At 47.0% G+C, this 15091-nt stretch overlaps 1 protein-coding gene across 1 annotated transcript in view; it reads left to right on the plus strand.

Annotated features, from left to right (window-relative positions):
* NEXMIF (neurite extension and migration factor) overlaps nt 1-15091 on the plus strand; it is a 175420-nt gene that overhangs the window by 131607 nt on the left and 28722 nt on the right. The window lies entirely within an intron of this gene.

Below are 15091 nucleotides of genomic sequence, written 5' to 3' on the forward strand. Positions count from 1 at the left end.
CCAGGGCTGGACAAACCTTTGGGGAAAGAAGTTTCTCCTAAAATCCAATCTAAACCTCAACAAAAGATTGTGGCTTTGAGTCATAGTGATCTAGTGAAGGATGCGCCCCTGGTTTGGGATGATTTTTAGGAGGTTCCCTCCAGGGATATTTTGGAGCTGCCCCTTTCAGGGATGCGTTCTTGTTCTCATGCCCTGTGTGTGCTGCTCTCAGGGAATTCATTGCAGCCCAAGTGACTGCAGCGTCTTTCCCCTGCTCCAGTCACTTTATCTCTATAAACTTGCTGTTGACATGATGCAATTTCTCCTGCTTGCAGTGTAGCTGTAGAGCAGCAAAGTTGTGATAAAAGACAACTTGTTGAAGGGATTCTTTGTCACTCTCATGATTCATCTACAATTCCCTTTTTTCCCTGGCCAGGAGTGTGGTGGTGCTTTGCAATTATCCCTGCATTTGATGCCTGTTCCTTCTTCCCCCCTCTCTTTCTTCCTGATTCAAGTTCCCAATTCATTCTCTTCCTTTTAGCTTCTTCTCCCTTTTTTTCTATTTTATCCACCACCTTCTCAAGGCACCGGAGCTGTAAGTGCTTCACTGTGGTCTGAGGAAAAGCTACTGTTCTACTTCCCAAAGAAAGCTCATTGTGTAGTGCCCTGAAAAATGGTTTAAACAACACAAGGGAATAAAGGCACCACATTGCTCTGGAAGTTTTTTCTTTTCCTTTTTTATTTTTTTATTTTTTAAGGAATAATACATAAGCTGCTAGGATAGGGCAGAAATGTCTCCTGCTTCTCTCTGGTTGTGCCTGTCAGGCTGTGAAATTCTAAGGAAACCTGTGTTTGTACATGGGAGCTTGAAAGCTGGACACCCCACCTCCAAACCTTTGCTGTTCTCGGCATTATCCTCATAAGCCTAACAAAAAAAAAATCCTCAGATTGTTCCCAAACAGCACAGAATCAAAGCTTACAAGGCACTAGTGTAATTACTTGCTTTCTTTTTTGGTGCCAGTTTATTGCCATCTTATGTAAGACACTCCAGCACGTTCAAAGGGGCTTTTTAGCAGTGAGAGCTCAGTGATTCCACTCTCAGCAGAGTTACTGGGGGCTGGCAGCTGGACAGGGATGGGTTTGGATCCTGGCTCCAGTTCTGCAAGTGCACAGAGGCCCTGGGTGTGCCAGAGCCAGCCCTGCTGGACCCAGCCCTGCTGGATCCCTCTCAGCCCCTGGTACACACTGGGCCCACCTGCAGCACCTCACCCCTGGTACATCCAGCGCTTCCTGGCCAAAAAAGCTTTCAGGCACCATTTCAGATTTATTTAGGCAGTTAGTCAGGTATGTGCATGGGGCTTTTAAAATTAAAATTATTAAAAATATTACATTATTTTTAAAAAATTGTATATATTTTTTATTTTATTTTTTGTTTTATATATTTTATATTATTTTATATATTATTATTATTTATATATATGCTTTGATATATTTATAGTTAATATTTATATACAAAATATTAAATATAAATATATGTATACTATAATATTAAAATATTATATTCTACATCTATCTATATTTAATATTTAATATATTCTATATTATATATAGACTATATATTATATATATTCTATTATGTATTTTATATATAATATATTATATGTTATATATATTATATATAAAATATATATAAATGTAAAATATGTGTATTTTTATGTACACACTATATATCTATTGCATATTTATTTATATTATGTATTTAGAAGTTGCATAAACTTAATGACACCTTTCATAGGGTAATTATTATCATGACTGTTACTATTGCCATTATCATCATCATCATCATCACTATTCTCTTCCCTCCTCATCATTGTCATTGTCACCACCATTCCTGCTGTCTTCCTGCTGGCAGAATCTCCCCCAGATGTGGCGAGGAGTGCTCCCTATGTGTCCCAGGGTCAGGGAATGCAGGAAAATTTCTCCATGGAAAAGGCTGCCGAGCCCTGGCATGAGCTGTCCAGGGCAGTGGTGGAATCATTGTCCCTGAGGGTATTTAAAAGCTGTGTAGATGTGGCACTTGGGGACATCGAGTGATGGTGGCATTGGCAGTGCTGTGGGAATGGTTGGACTCAAGATTTTAGAGGGCTTTTCCTTCCTAAGCAATTCCATGATTCTCTGATTTTATGACTTCAAACAATGATGCAAATTTGGTGCAGCTTAAACACAGAAGAGAGAAGTTCAAACAAAATAGCTCTTTAATTGAAGCTAATAAAGAGGAAATGTTTATTTTGCTCATATCTGTGTTTTGCTGTACTCAAGCCTTAAGCTTCACCTAAATCTACTTGTGTTTCCATGTGAACATTTATTCCTATTTTTGCTTCCCCAAAACACAGGCAGGGTGCAAGGGTAGGAATGTTCCTGCCCAGCAGAGCCACCTTTGTGGAGTGAAATGCAAATGTTGTTTTGTTTGCAGTAGTGCTGCAGCCAGTGTGATTATTTTAATAATAACACCAGGAGGAACGTCACCGTTGGTCCATACAGTGTGTGAGTGTCAGCTTTAAAATTGGGAAGTGATGGAGAGTTTGTGGCTTGGCAGGGAGGAAACCCAAGGTGGATTTACTGCAGTCTCAGCCATCTCTGTCACCAGCCCATGGAAGCAGGTGACAGACACTGCCCAGGAGCCACAGAGTTGTTATGATCTAAACTGCACAGAGATACCATGAGCTGAATTTCTGTGATTGAATTTCTGCGATTTCTCCTGCTTTTCACCACGGATTCTCCAGCAGGACTGGAGAATGCTCAACTTAGTGGAGTTCACACAGGCTCTTCCTGGTGAAAAATCATTGTAGAAAAACAGGCCCAAGTTGTGACTCCAGCCACAGCATCCATGGACTGATCACCTGAGGGGTTTGGAGACCCTGAGGGAAAGCTCCACCTTTGGCAGAGGAGGTGTTGGGGACAGGGGAGGCGTTGGGGACAGGGGCACCATGTCCAGGCTGGTGACACACGTGTGGCTCACGTACCCATGCTGCTCTGGCCCAGAGTTGCCAATCTGGACTGCACAGAGTTCTCTGGAAGCTGCATCTTGGCAAGCAGGGGCTGGTGACAGATGCTCACTCTTTGTTTTTCCCGGGATAAACACGGCCAGGCTTTTGGAGGTTGTTATTATTAGCACTGGTGTTCCAGGCTTTTCAGGACACTGTGCCTCTGCCACGCCTCCTCTCCCGGGACATGGGGCACATGGAGGGGATGGAGAGAAGGGAATGGAGCTGGGAAGGGGCTCAGCCTGGAGAAAAGGGGGATCAGGGGGGACCTTGTGGCTGTGCACAGCCCCTGACAGGAGGTGACAGCCAGGGGGTTCGGGCTCTGCTCCCAGGAACGGGGACAGGAGGAGAGGGAACGGCCTCAGGCTGGGCCAGGGGAGGTCAGGGTGGATATTGGGAAAATTTCTTCGCTGGAGAGTGGTTAATCATTGGAACAGGCTGCCCAGGGCAGTGGTGGAGTCCCCATATCTGAAAGTGTCCAAAAACTGAGTGTTTGTGGCACTTTGTGGTATTCCTTATTTGTCATGGTGGTGTCCAGGTAGGGGCTGGTCATGGTGATCTTGGAGGTCATTTTCCAGCCTTGATGATCCCGTGGTTCTCCCCTGGTTGCTCCGCTGGTTCAAGCCCAGATTCCAGACTGCCAGCTCTTGGGCTGCCCTGTTCCTCCTGCTTTTTCCCAGTGGCACAGATTCCCAGGGGCTTGTGAGGTTTTTAAACATTTTCTGTGACAGCACTGTCACCCACGGGAGACACAGCATTGCAGCTCTTCCTGCACAGCCTACCTGGCACAGGGAAAGCCTCCTCCAGCCCTCCTGCATGCAGTCACGGGGGGCTGTGTGGCAGGAACACTTCTGCACTTTGTGCTTTCATTATCTGAACTTGCCCCAGCTATTTCTGCACCTGGCAGTCAGGGGGAGGCAGGAGCTCCATGTTTGTTTCCTCACCTTGTTTGTGCTTCCCTTGGAGCTCACACAGGATTTACACGGAGCCTCTCCCTTGCCTGTCCAGGTGTTCCTGTTGGTGTTGCTTGTTACTATGATCTGAAAAATCCCTTCACCAGGATTTCTTCTCCTGGGAAGGTGAGAAGCCTCAGCTTCTCCATGTTTTGCTGCTCTGGAGATTGTTTATCCAAACATGTGAATTGTTTTTAATTAACGACCAATCACCATCAACTGTGTTGGACTCTGAGGAGTCAGTCAGGGGTTTTTATTATTCATTCTTGTTAAACCTTCTGATGTATCCTTCTCTTTCATTAGTATAGTTTTAGTATAGCATCATATCATATAATATCATACATATAATGTCATATCATATCATGCTATATAGCACATAATATATATGTAATATATAATATATATTAATATATAGTAATATATAATACATAATGTATAGAATATTATAATGTAATAATTTAATATCATATGATAATATATAATATAATATAATATAATATAATATAATATAATATAATATAATATAATATAATATAATATAATATAATATAATATAATATAATATAATATAATATAATATAATACAATATAATATAATACAATACTATATTATATTATATTATATTATATTATATTATATTATATTATATTATATTATATTATATTATATTATATTATATTATATTATATTATATTATATTATATTATATTATATTATAATCATCCTTCTGAGAACATGGAGTCAAATTCTCATCTCCCACCTCATCCTGGGGACCTCACAAACACCACAGTTACTTTCCTCCTCCTCCTCCTGTTTCCCTGCCTGTGTTGCAACCCCATGTTGTGCTCTGCACAAATGACAGTGTGACATTTTCCCAGCAGGGCTGAAATGGCTCCTGTGGGGCTCTGAGCCCTGCAGGGCTGGATCCTGCCCAGGGTACCAGGGTGGCAGCAGGGTAGGGTCTGCTGAGCTGAGACGGTCCCAGGTGGCTGCTCTTTCACACCTGGATTAAGAGCTGACATTGAATAATTACCAACATCATGAGGTACCACCAGCAGCATCAAAATGTTGTTGCTTTGGTTCCTGAAGTGCTGTTTAGGTGGGGTAATTCCTGCTGGGATGCTCCTGGGTCCTGGTGGGGCTGCTGGTGCTTGGTGTAACCTGGCAGGGGAACCCCTGGGTCAGGCAGCAGCTGGCTGGGGAAAACACGAGGTCAGCAGGGATTAATGGATGTTTAATGGACATCTCCTTTGCCCAGCCCTTTCTCCCCACAGCAGTTCTGGGGCAGGGATGGCAGGAGGACAAGGACAAGAGCAGCATTCTTCCCTTGGGTTCCTGCTGGCTTTGGGACACAGAGGGACTGGGTGGAGCTGTGGGAGCACTGAGCCTGCCACACACAGACCCTGGGCTCTGGAGCCAGCCTGGAGAGGAGAAGGCTCCAGGGAAGCCTTACCACCTTTTCCATGGCCTGAAGGGGCTCCAGGAGAGGGACTGGGGACCAGGGGTGAGGGACAGGACACAGGGAATGGCTCCCACTGCCACAGGGCAGGGAGGGATGGGATATTGGGGAGAAATCCTTCCCTGTGCGGGTGGAGAGGGCAGAGCAGCTGTGGCTGCCCCTGGATCCCTGGCAGTGCCCAAGCCCACCTTGGACAGGGTTGTGGCAGCCTGGGACAGTGGAAGGTGTCCCTTCCATGGCAGGGCTGGAATAAAATGATCTTTAAAGTCCCTTCCAGTCCAAACCATTCTGTGATTCACCATGGAGGGAATTTCTCTTTTCCAACTGCATCATGTGGAATGTGGACACTGATATTTAGGATCTGCCAAAGGCAGGCAGACCAGAATCCCTTTTTTTATCACAATACTCTTTGATTAAGATCATTACAGCGACTGGGAGCAGCACTGCTGGTACTTGTGTGAGTTGGTATTTCTGTCTCACAGGCTGCAGCTCAGTGTTCAAGCTGTCAGCCCAGATGCAATTAAAAAAAAAAAAATACAGCCCAAAAAAAAACCCAAAAAAACACCCCCAAAAAATAACAGAAAACCAAAAACGGTTTTCATCCATTAAGCCATTTTAGAGCTGTGGTTTTAAAAAGTAAATTCTGACTTGCTGGAGAATATTTTTATGGATTTGCATCTATGTGTTGTAAGATTTTCAAGAAAAATCTCTTGTATATCTTTGGATTTCTTTGCTTTGTTACATGAGAAGGTGTTTGTGCCTATTAAAGGGACCTGTGATGGGGAATTGGTCCCAACACAACTGCTCTTTGCATGCTATTTTAAGTCCAATTTAATTTGCCATTCAGAACTGGATGGTTTTTTGATTTTTTTGAACCTCTGTAAAAAGAGGGAAACAATGCAGTTCCAAGCAAACCAACATCATTTAATGCGATGGTGACATCATGCAGGTAAATCAGAGCAGGAATTGTAGCAACTGTGACTGTGTAAGGGTGGAGTCAGGGAAAAATGTGGGCAGACTGGATAAATGGTGAAAGATAAGGAACATGGTGAATCCTCACATGCTCAGAAATTGTGAGACTGGCTGAAACCATGCAATTTAAAAAGTAAATCCTGATTTCTTTTATGTGTGTGCTGGGGTTTGGAGCTTCTAAGTCACACTTGTTTCATGTTTTCAAGCATTTCTTTACAGTTTGGTGGGCCAGGCAGAGGCTTTGGTTCGGGTGAGACTGTCGGGTCTGAGCTCCAGGAGAAAGACACCAAAGAGTCAGAGCTGATCCCACAGGGCAAGCTGGAAGCACTAAATTTAGATAATTTAAAATCTTTCCCCTCTGCAGTGCTGCTGGGGTGTTAACCTGGGTGAAAAAACCACGGAAGTGCTTTGAGTTCCAAACTGATCCCATCCTTTTCAATCCTATAAATTCTGTGGAGTTTAACCTCCCTCCCACAGCCAGGCCCAAAGAGAGAGGGAAGCTCTGTCATTTTCCTCCCCATCCATGCAAAGAACAGACACCAGGGATCTGCTAATGAAATATTGGCAGATCCTTTCCAGGAGAAGCAACAGTAAAAGAAATCTGTGCTGGTAGACAGGGGAGCTGCAGCAGTGACCTGACACGACTGAGGCAATCCAACCCAGAGATCTGATTGCTATTGAGAGAAAATATTCCTGGCTCCAAGAAAGGAGGGCAAAAACCCTTTAGTGGGATGGAGTTGCACCATCTGTGACACCTGCATTCAGTGCTGGGCATGGGGGATAATAGGGAAGGAGATTGTGCAGCAAAACATGCGTCATTTACCTCGGAATAAAGAGGTTTAATTTCTGAAAGGCTCTCAGCACATCTTGAAGTAAATGGGAGCCAAGGACGTTTGTCATCTGGCAGACTGAGGCATGGAGCTGGGCTGGATAAACCTTACAGGGCTTGCACATGGAAATTTCCTGCCTGTCCGTGGGCTGATGGAATGGGGAGGGTTCCTGAGGGAGCCTGGCTGCCCCTGGAGCAGCAGTGTGGGGCTGGAAGGTGCCTGGGGGCCAGAATCACTGCTGGGAGATGGGCTTGCCCAGCTCCTCCTGAGGCCTCAGGTTTAGCTTTTCTGTTTTTCACATTCTGTGCTGCTTTAGTGTGTGGGTTTGGACTTCATATCAGGGGATGGTGAGCTCTGTGCACAGAGCAGGGAGACAAAACAATTCCTGCTTCAGCTGGGGACCAAGGACAAATGATCCAAATGTCAGGCCCAGGAGCACAAACAATGTGGAATGAAGAGAGAAAAGCAAGAAGGATGGGCTAAAGCTGTAATTGGATAATTAACTCCAATATGCAAATGGAGCAGAACTGATCAAAGTGAGAGACCTCGTGCCCACTCATGCATTTTGTGACCATTTTGGTTCATCTTGGGTGCAGCCCTGGCTGGGCTCTTGTGCTGCCCAAGGTGGATCCCTTGAGGCCTTTTAATAAATCCCTGCTTTATTCTTTAACTCTGTCCAGCCTCTGTTCTAGGTCAGCCTTCCCAAGGCATCACTCCCTGCCCTGGTTGTTGTTGTCCAGGTGTTTGAGTGGCATCTCAGGGATGTAGAGTGAGCCCAGGGCTGGGGAGCATCCTCTGCACCCCCAGCCTGGCCCCTCTTCTCTGAGCCACTTCAGGTACTTTGTAATGGGCTATCTCCTTGATACAGCCCTGTCTATTAAAGAAAAAAAGGCCAGGAAATATTTAATATTCTCAGATTTTAAAGATGTTGATGTGAACCTTGGAAGTTTCCACCTTGAGCTGTGCTTTTCAATTGCTCCCTTCCTCCCTTGGATCTGGGTTTTTGGATTTTTTCACAGAATAATTAAGGTTGGAAAGATCAGCAAGGAGTGGGCCCTGGTTGGGGCTGGGTGCAGAATCAGAGCACTGCAGGATGCCTGGGTGTCTCATCCCAGGGGATTCCCACCTCTTCCAAAAGCCATTACACATAAGTGGGGTCTGTCATTTCTGGCAAGTTACTCCCAGACAAATAGCAGTGGAAATGTTTTATGGACTGAATCACTGTGAGGGGTTTAATTGCTTCCTTTCTGCAGCACTTAATTCTTGCTGGGATAAGTCACTCCTCTGGCAAGACCTTTGTGTTTTTCAGGTGAGGATGAGCCCAAAGCAGAAGCCCTCAATCCATCCCATAAATTGTTTTAAACCGGGATGAGGCAGGCTGTAGCTCTCAGGTTACTGCTTGCCATTGGAAGAGCTCTGGTTTTCCTACACAGTCATGGAATCACAGTCTCATTCAGGCTGGAGAATCCCTCTGAGACTGTCAGGTCCAACCACTCCCCCAAGCACTCACCCTGTCCCCAGGTAACAGATCCTCATGGCTTTTACATCCCTCCAGGAATGGGGGCTCCTGTGCTCGTTCCAGAAAGGAATTTCCCCACATAGCCAACCTGAGCCTCTTCTGGAACAATCTCCTCTCCTCCTGTCTCTGTTCCCTGGGATAAGGTCCCAAATCTTCCCAGCTGTCGCCTCCTGTCAGGAGCTGTGCAGAGCCACAAGGGCCCCCCTGAGCCTCCTTTTCTCCACCCTCAGCCCCTTTCCAGCCCCCTCAGCCTCAGCCCCTTCCCAGCTCCCTCAGCCCCTCCTTGTGCTCCATTCCCTTCTCTGGACTCACTCCAACCCCAAAATGTTTTTAAACACAGACAAAAAACTCACAAATGACCCTCCCAGAGCAGAGCCCAGCCCCTGGAATGGGCGCCAGGCCTGGCCGAGCTGACAGCTCTGTTCTGACAGCCTCAACCTCGCCGTGCCCAGCCTAAATTGGCTCCTTTGGAAACCTCTCACATTTCTTGGGGTGCAGCGTGAGCTGTGCAGCCCTGAGCTCAGCACAGCCCATTTATCAGCTCCTGCTCAGGGGTTTTTAGCAGGGATATCATGTGGGTTTAGCACACGGGCCTTCCCCATTAACCTCTCCAGCGTGGCGAGCCAAAAGCCCTGGCTTTGGATTGCTGCAGGGCCTGTCCTGCTGGGAGAGCAGCCTGTCCCCTGTGCTTTAAATATACTTGGACATGCCAATCCCCTTTTTTTAACATCCAGGCTGGGAAAACAGACTCTGCCTGCAGCATCATTAGCGGCGTCACCTCGCCATGGTAATATCCAGGAATCCTCTAAGTGACTTTAAAATGCTGTGCTAATGCCTTTTCCTTAAACAAGAGCCATGGGCACAGCTAGAGGACTGGTTTAGGACTTAATTTATGCATTGCTCTGGAGGTTATTCAGTGGGTTGTTGCTGTCTTGATAAGATAAAGGGTGGGTATTTCACAGAGACCCCACCTGCAGAGCTGCCTCCAGCTCTGGAGTCCCCAGCGCAGGAAGGCCATGGAGCTGCTGGAGTGAGTCCAGAGGAGGCCAAAAAGGTGATGGGAATGATGTAACTCCTATCATGTAACTCCTGTCCTGTGAGAAAGGCTCAGGGAGACCTTACAACCCCTTCCAGTGCTTAAATGGCTCTGGGGGAACTGGAGAGGGATGTGACACATGGGCTTGCAGTGACAGGACACAGGGAATGGCTCCCACTGCCAGGGGACAGGGATGGGTGGGATATTGGGAAGGAATTCCTCTCTGTGAGAGTGGGCAGGCCCTGGCACAGGGTGCCCAGAGCAGCTGGGGCTGCCCCTGGATCCCTGGCAGTGCCCAAGGCCAGGCTGGATGTGGTTTGGAGCACCCTGGTACAGTGGGAGGTGTCGCTGCCATGGCAGGGAGTTGAACTTGATGATCTTTAAGGTCCCTTCCAACCCAAAGCATTTTATTATTCTGTGAGTCTGTGTCCCTTTCTCCAGACCATTTTCCTAGTCTTCAGTCAGGAAGATTTCCCCATTGCATCAGCAGAAAGGCTGCAGTGACAGTGAGCACATCTCTGCCTCCTGCCCAGCACTCTGCATCCCACCATGGTCACCCTCCATGCTGGAGTTCACAGACTCCCATGTTCCAGCTGTGGTTTTTTCAGCAATGATGAGATTTGATCAATTCTGCTTTGGGATTTTGAGTTCACCAGAGGTCCAGGACCAGGACAAAGATTTCTGTTCCTTCCTGTCCCTCCTGGCAAAGTCTCAGCCCCACGTTCCCTGCAGCCTCCATGCCCACCACCTGCTGCTCACAGAGGCAGAATCCCTGATTTTGTGCAAATCAAATGCCAGCCCATGGTTTGCTTTAACCAGGATACCTTTGAAAGAGTTTCTACAGACTGAATTGGTAATGCACATTGGGGAAGGGTTTTTTCCCACCATTATCAGCTCTAATGAAATCCCAGGTCAGTTTTAGGCAGCCTGTTATCTCTGTGATCTGGAGCTCTGCACTAATTTCCAGGAGTCTGAATCTTCCAAATGAACCTCCTCATTTTGGGGTGGGCAGGGCACAGATCCCTGGGGCTCAGGAGGAGCAAACCCCAGGCTCTTCTCCCTGGGCAGCAGTCACCCCCTGCACCTTTTACCCTCACTTTGATTTTTAAAAGCCTCTTGTGCAGTTTGAATGTCTTCACTTTCAGCTCTGTTCCCACACTGGCTTTATGCTCAGAGGGATTTCGTTGTTGTTTCCTTTTTTATGCACATGTGTCACTCTTGCAGGGGTACCAATCTTTCCATCAGCAAATCATGGAATCACAGAGTGATTTGGGTTGGGAGGGACTGTAAAGCTTACCTGGCTCCAAGCTGCAAGCTCATCTGGTTCAGGATGGACATGAAGAAAAAATTATTCACAGTCAGGGTGATTAGAAATTGGCAAGGGCTGCCCAGGGAGGTGCTGGAGTCCCCATCCCTGGAGGTGTGTAAGGGAAGGCTGGATGTGGCACTCAGTGATACATTTGGTTCATTTATGTACAGGATCCTGCTTCGTCTCTAGACACCATCCCTGTTGGTTAATTTCATTTAAATGAGGTTAAATAAAAACCTGTACAACGTGTTTTGCTGGACTTGCATCAAATTGCTCAACAATAGCACCACTTATGCTGTGTACAAATATGACTTTTCCACTCTGGGAGTGAAAGTAATTTATCAACAAGTGGTCCTTGTCCCTGTACCGTGGCAAGTCTTTGTGAAATCTACTTTTTAGAGCAGGCTGTGGTTTATGCAACGTGTGTCTTCATTACAAATGTGCTGTATTTTTTAAATGTTAAGATGCAGAAGAATGAAAAGCAAGCGTGCCGTTGGGAATAATTTTTGAAGGGGAAGGCTGTCCATTGTGCACACACTCCTTGGAATGAATAGATCTGCATCAAATGTGTTCTTGAACTTGGGGATGGACTTTGATTCCATCCATTGTGGAGGATATTTCACCAGTGTAAGGGAAATGGTGGAAGGGGAGCTGGGTGATTTATCCTTCCATTTCCACCTTTGTGTTTGCCAGCCAGCAGAGAGAGCATTGTTCCCCTTCCCTTTTTGTTTTTTTAGGACAGTCAGTGGTGGGAACACCCTTCTGCACATGGGAGACTCGTTTTTCTGCCAGAAGGTTTTTAATCCACATCTCCTGAAGAGCTGTTTGCTCCACACTTGCTGGTTCTGTCCCACATGGATGCAGCACAGCCCCTTTCCCACAGGATCCACCTCTGCAGCACACACTGAATGCAAACAACCTGGGCTGACCCATGGCAGTGCTCAGGACCAGCCTTGGGTGTGTGGCCCTGCTTGCAGTTTGAATGATGATTTTTGGTTTATCCAACTGGAAGTTTTCATTTTATCTCATTAGAAATCTGAAGTGATGAGTTGGAAAATAAGACAACGCAGTGTCACAGTCTCATTGTGTCTCCATGGTGGGAGATTCTGTGTCTTGGGGTGGGAGTTGATGCCCCAAGTTCTCCAGACCCTGGTGGGAGGTTGTCTTGGTTTGGAAAGCCAGGAGTCTGCTAAGGAAAGCAGGAGCCTCCCCTGAAATGGAGAATGTAAACCCTCCCCACCCCTCCAAATTGCTATAAATTTTAAATTAAGGGGCTCTCAGGCAAAAATATGGGAGCAGGGAATAACAGTTCTTTAATAGGGAAAGGGAAAAAAAAGGATAAAATAAATAATGCAGTACACTAGAACAACACTGGCAGAGTCAGAACCCAACCTGACACCCTGTGGGTCAGGGTGCTGGCAGCAGTCCCATTGGAATTGTGGCTCAGCCCTCCTGCAGTGTCAGGGGTGGTTCTGTTGGAGCAGGGATCCTGTAGAGAAGGATGGATTCTTCCTCTGAAGATCCAGTGGCAGGAGAGGCAGCTGCTGTTCCTCTGGGGAATCCAGTGGAGAAGCCGTGCTGGTGTCTCAAAACCTCTGGATTATATCTGGGTAGGAATGCTTGGCTCCTCCCTCTGGGCTCACATCTCCCACATCAGTGGGATGCTGTAGTTCTTATCAGCCATGCAGTGACATTCAATAGCTGTTATCAGCAATGTCCGCTCCCAGGGAGGTGTGAATGTGGTCACTCAGAGAGAGAGATAAGGCAAACTGCCCACTTGATAATCTGCCATACAGATGGTAACAGAAAACATCTTGCATTGCAATCGTCAACAGAGGTGCTGGCATCTCACCTGTGGTGCAGAAGGGAGGGATTCATCCATCTTCATCTCAGGGATGGAGGCACAGACCCTCCTTGCAGGCTGTTAGGCCACAGATGATGCTCCCTAAGGGCTCTGTTGGTTTAGAGCTGGGGGAAGCAGAGCTGAGGAGGGTTTGAGGTCAGACAGAGGCACCCACGTGCTCAGGGCAGACCCTTTCCCCACAGGCCACAAAGCCCTGTCTCTTCCTGCCTCCACGAAAAGAATTTAGAGACAATTTGGTATAAGAGGAATTTTAAATCTTCTTTTGTGTCTGTTGATATTTCCTTGGAGAGATCCCTATTTTTCAGCTGGATGAATGGCCCTTCCCAGGTGTGGTTGACACTCAGCATGTCAGAGCTGCAGAGCTGCAGCCTGATCCCTGTGTGCCAAGCTGGGTGGCATTGAGAAGGCACCTGCAGCCTGGGAAAGGCCATGGCCACCACAGAACCACTTGCTTTTCTGCAAATACTGAAACCCTGAGTGTTGTTATCATTGAATTGATGCGAGCAGCCAGCTGGAATCTGGAATCAGCAGGGGAAAACTGGGGAGCTGCAGCATTCCAGGCAGGCAGGATGATGGCTCCAGAGCAGGCAGCCTCAGCTCAGCATTCCCTGGCTGATCTCAGCTTTGTGTCTCAGCACTGATGTTATTTTAATACAGTTCCACGGCTGGAGTTGCTGTGATTAGCAGAGCAATTTGCAGCGCGTTCTTCAAAATTGCCAATCAGTTGGAGCCCAAAATAGATGGAAGCTGCTGCCCAAAAAAGCCCTGAATGGTTTTGTGAAGTCTGAGCAGGATCTGAGGTGCCTCTGTGACGTGCAGGATCCCCAAGCTCCTGCCTTGCACCCCTTCTCCTTTCAGGGTGGAGAACCAGACTGTGGAGGCTGAAAGGGAAGGAGGAGTTGTGGGGATTTTGGTGAATCCCTTGGAGGTGGCTGTGTCTCTTTGTGATGCCAAGGTCACACCTTCCCACCTCCTTTAATCCCAGCAGCAGGGCTGGGTTTAGGAGGTTTAGAGGTGAGGTTTAAAAGAGGTTCTCCTCTTTTAGAGGTGAGGTTTTAGAAGAGGTTCTCCTCTTTCAGATGGTAACTGTGCACCCTGGTCGTCTACTGGCACTGACTTTGAGGGTGGAATTTGCTGGATTTTGGCCACCTCGGGCCAGCAGCAGTGGCAGCAGCTGCTGGAGCACCACAGGGTACAGATGGCACCGTGCAGGCACATCCATGACACTCTTCCTCCCTGGTGGTGCTTCTGCTGCCAAGCCAGAGCCCATGGGCCCCATTTCCCTTTGCATTTCCCCTCTCCCTGCTCTTTGCAGGCTGTGGGAGGAATATCAGCCAATGTGCTGCTGGGAGATGTTGGGTGGGGAGCTCTGGGTCCATCACATCCATCTTCCCCTTGGAAACTGAGGTGTGCTGCCCCTTGGGCAAACTAATGGCACAAGAGTGGTCACCCCTTAAATCCTGGCAGGGTTTGAGGGTCAGGGTGACACAGGTGGGTGACATGAGCAAAGCCCACCCAAAGGGGGAACCTCAGGGCGCATCCTGTGCTTTATCTGGTCTTGGTTTTCCAGGGGAATTGGTACCAAACCAGGAATTCATCATTCAGCTGGAATTTGTTAATCTGTTTTCAGCTGGGTTTTGACTTTGTTGAGATCTTACTCTTTACAGTGGGAGGCTGAGAAGTATAGACAAAAATAAGATAGGATTTGAAGTGATTTAAAATGTGTTTTAGCTTTGCTAAAGAGAAGTTGGGTTTTTTGTTTGTTTGACTTCTTCTTAGCAGCTCCATCATTGCTCTCAATTTATCTGGGGTACTTTGGAAGTGACAGTGAAGTGTCCTTGAGAGGTTGGGAACACATTGCTGCTGACTCCTGAAAAAGTTTTTTAAAAGCCAGATTGTTTATTTTGAGGAAAAAAATCACAAAACCCTTATTTTGTGGAAAGCAAAGCCCTCAGCAGGGCTTGGCATGAGGAGGGGACAAAGAGAGGCCTGGAGCCTCCAGCCCAGCTGAAGTTTCCCTCCCTCACATTGTCCCTCAACTCATGAGCGCAGATTGGGATTTGAGTTTTTTATTTTTACTGAAGAATTGATTTCATGGCTGCCCTAAGTGAGCAGAGCTGTGATG

The sequence above is a fragment of the Melospiza georgiana genome, chromosome 12 (assembly GCF_028018845.1).
Source record: "Melospiza georgiana isolate bMelGeo1 chromosome 12, bMelGeo1.pri, whole genome shotgun sequence".
In the NCBI taxonomy this organism is placed as follows: Eukaryota; Metazoa; Chordata; class Aves; order Passeriformes; family Passerellidae; genus Melospiza; species Melospiza georgiana.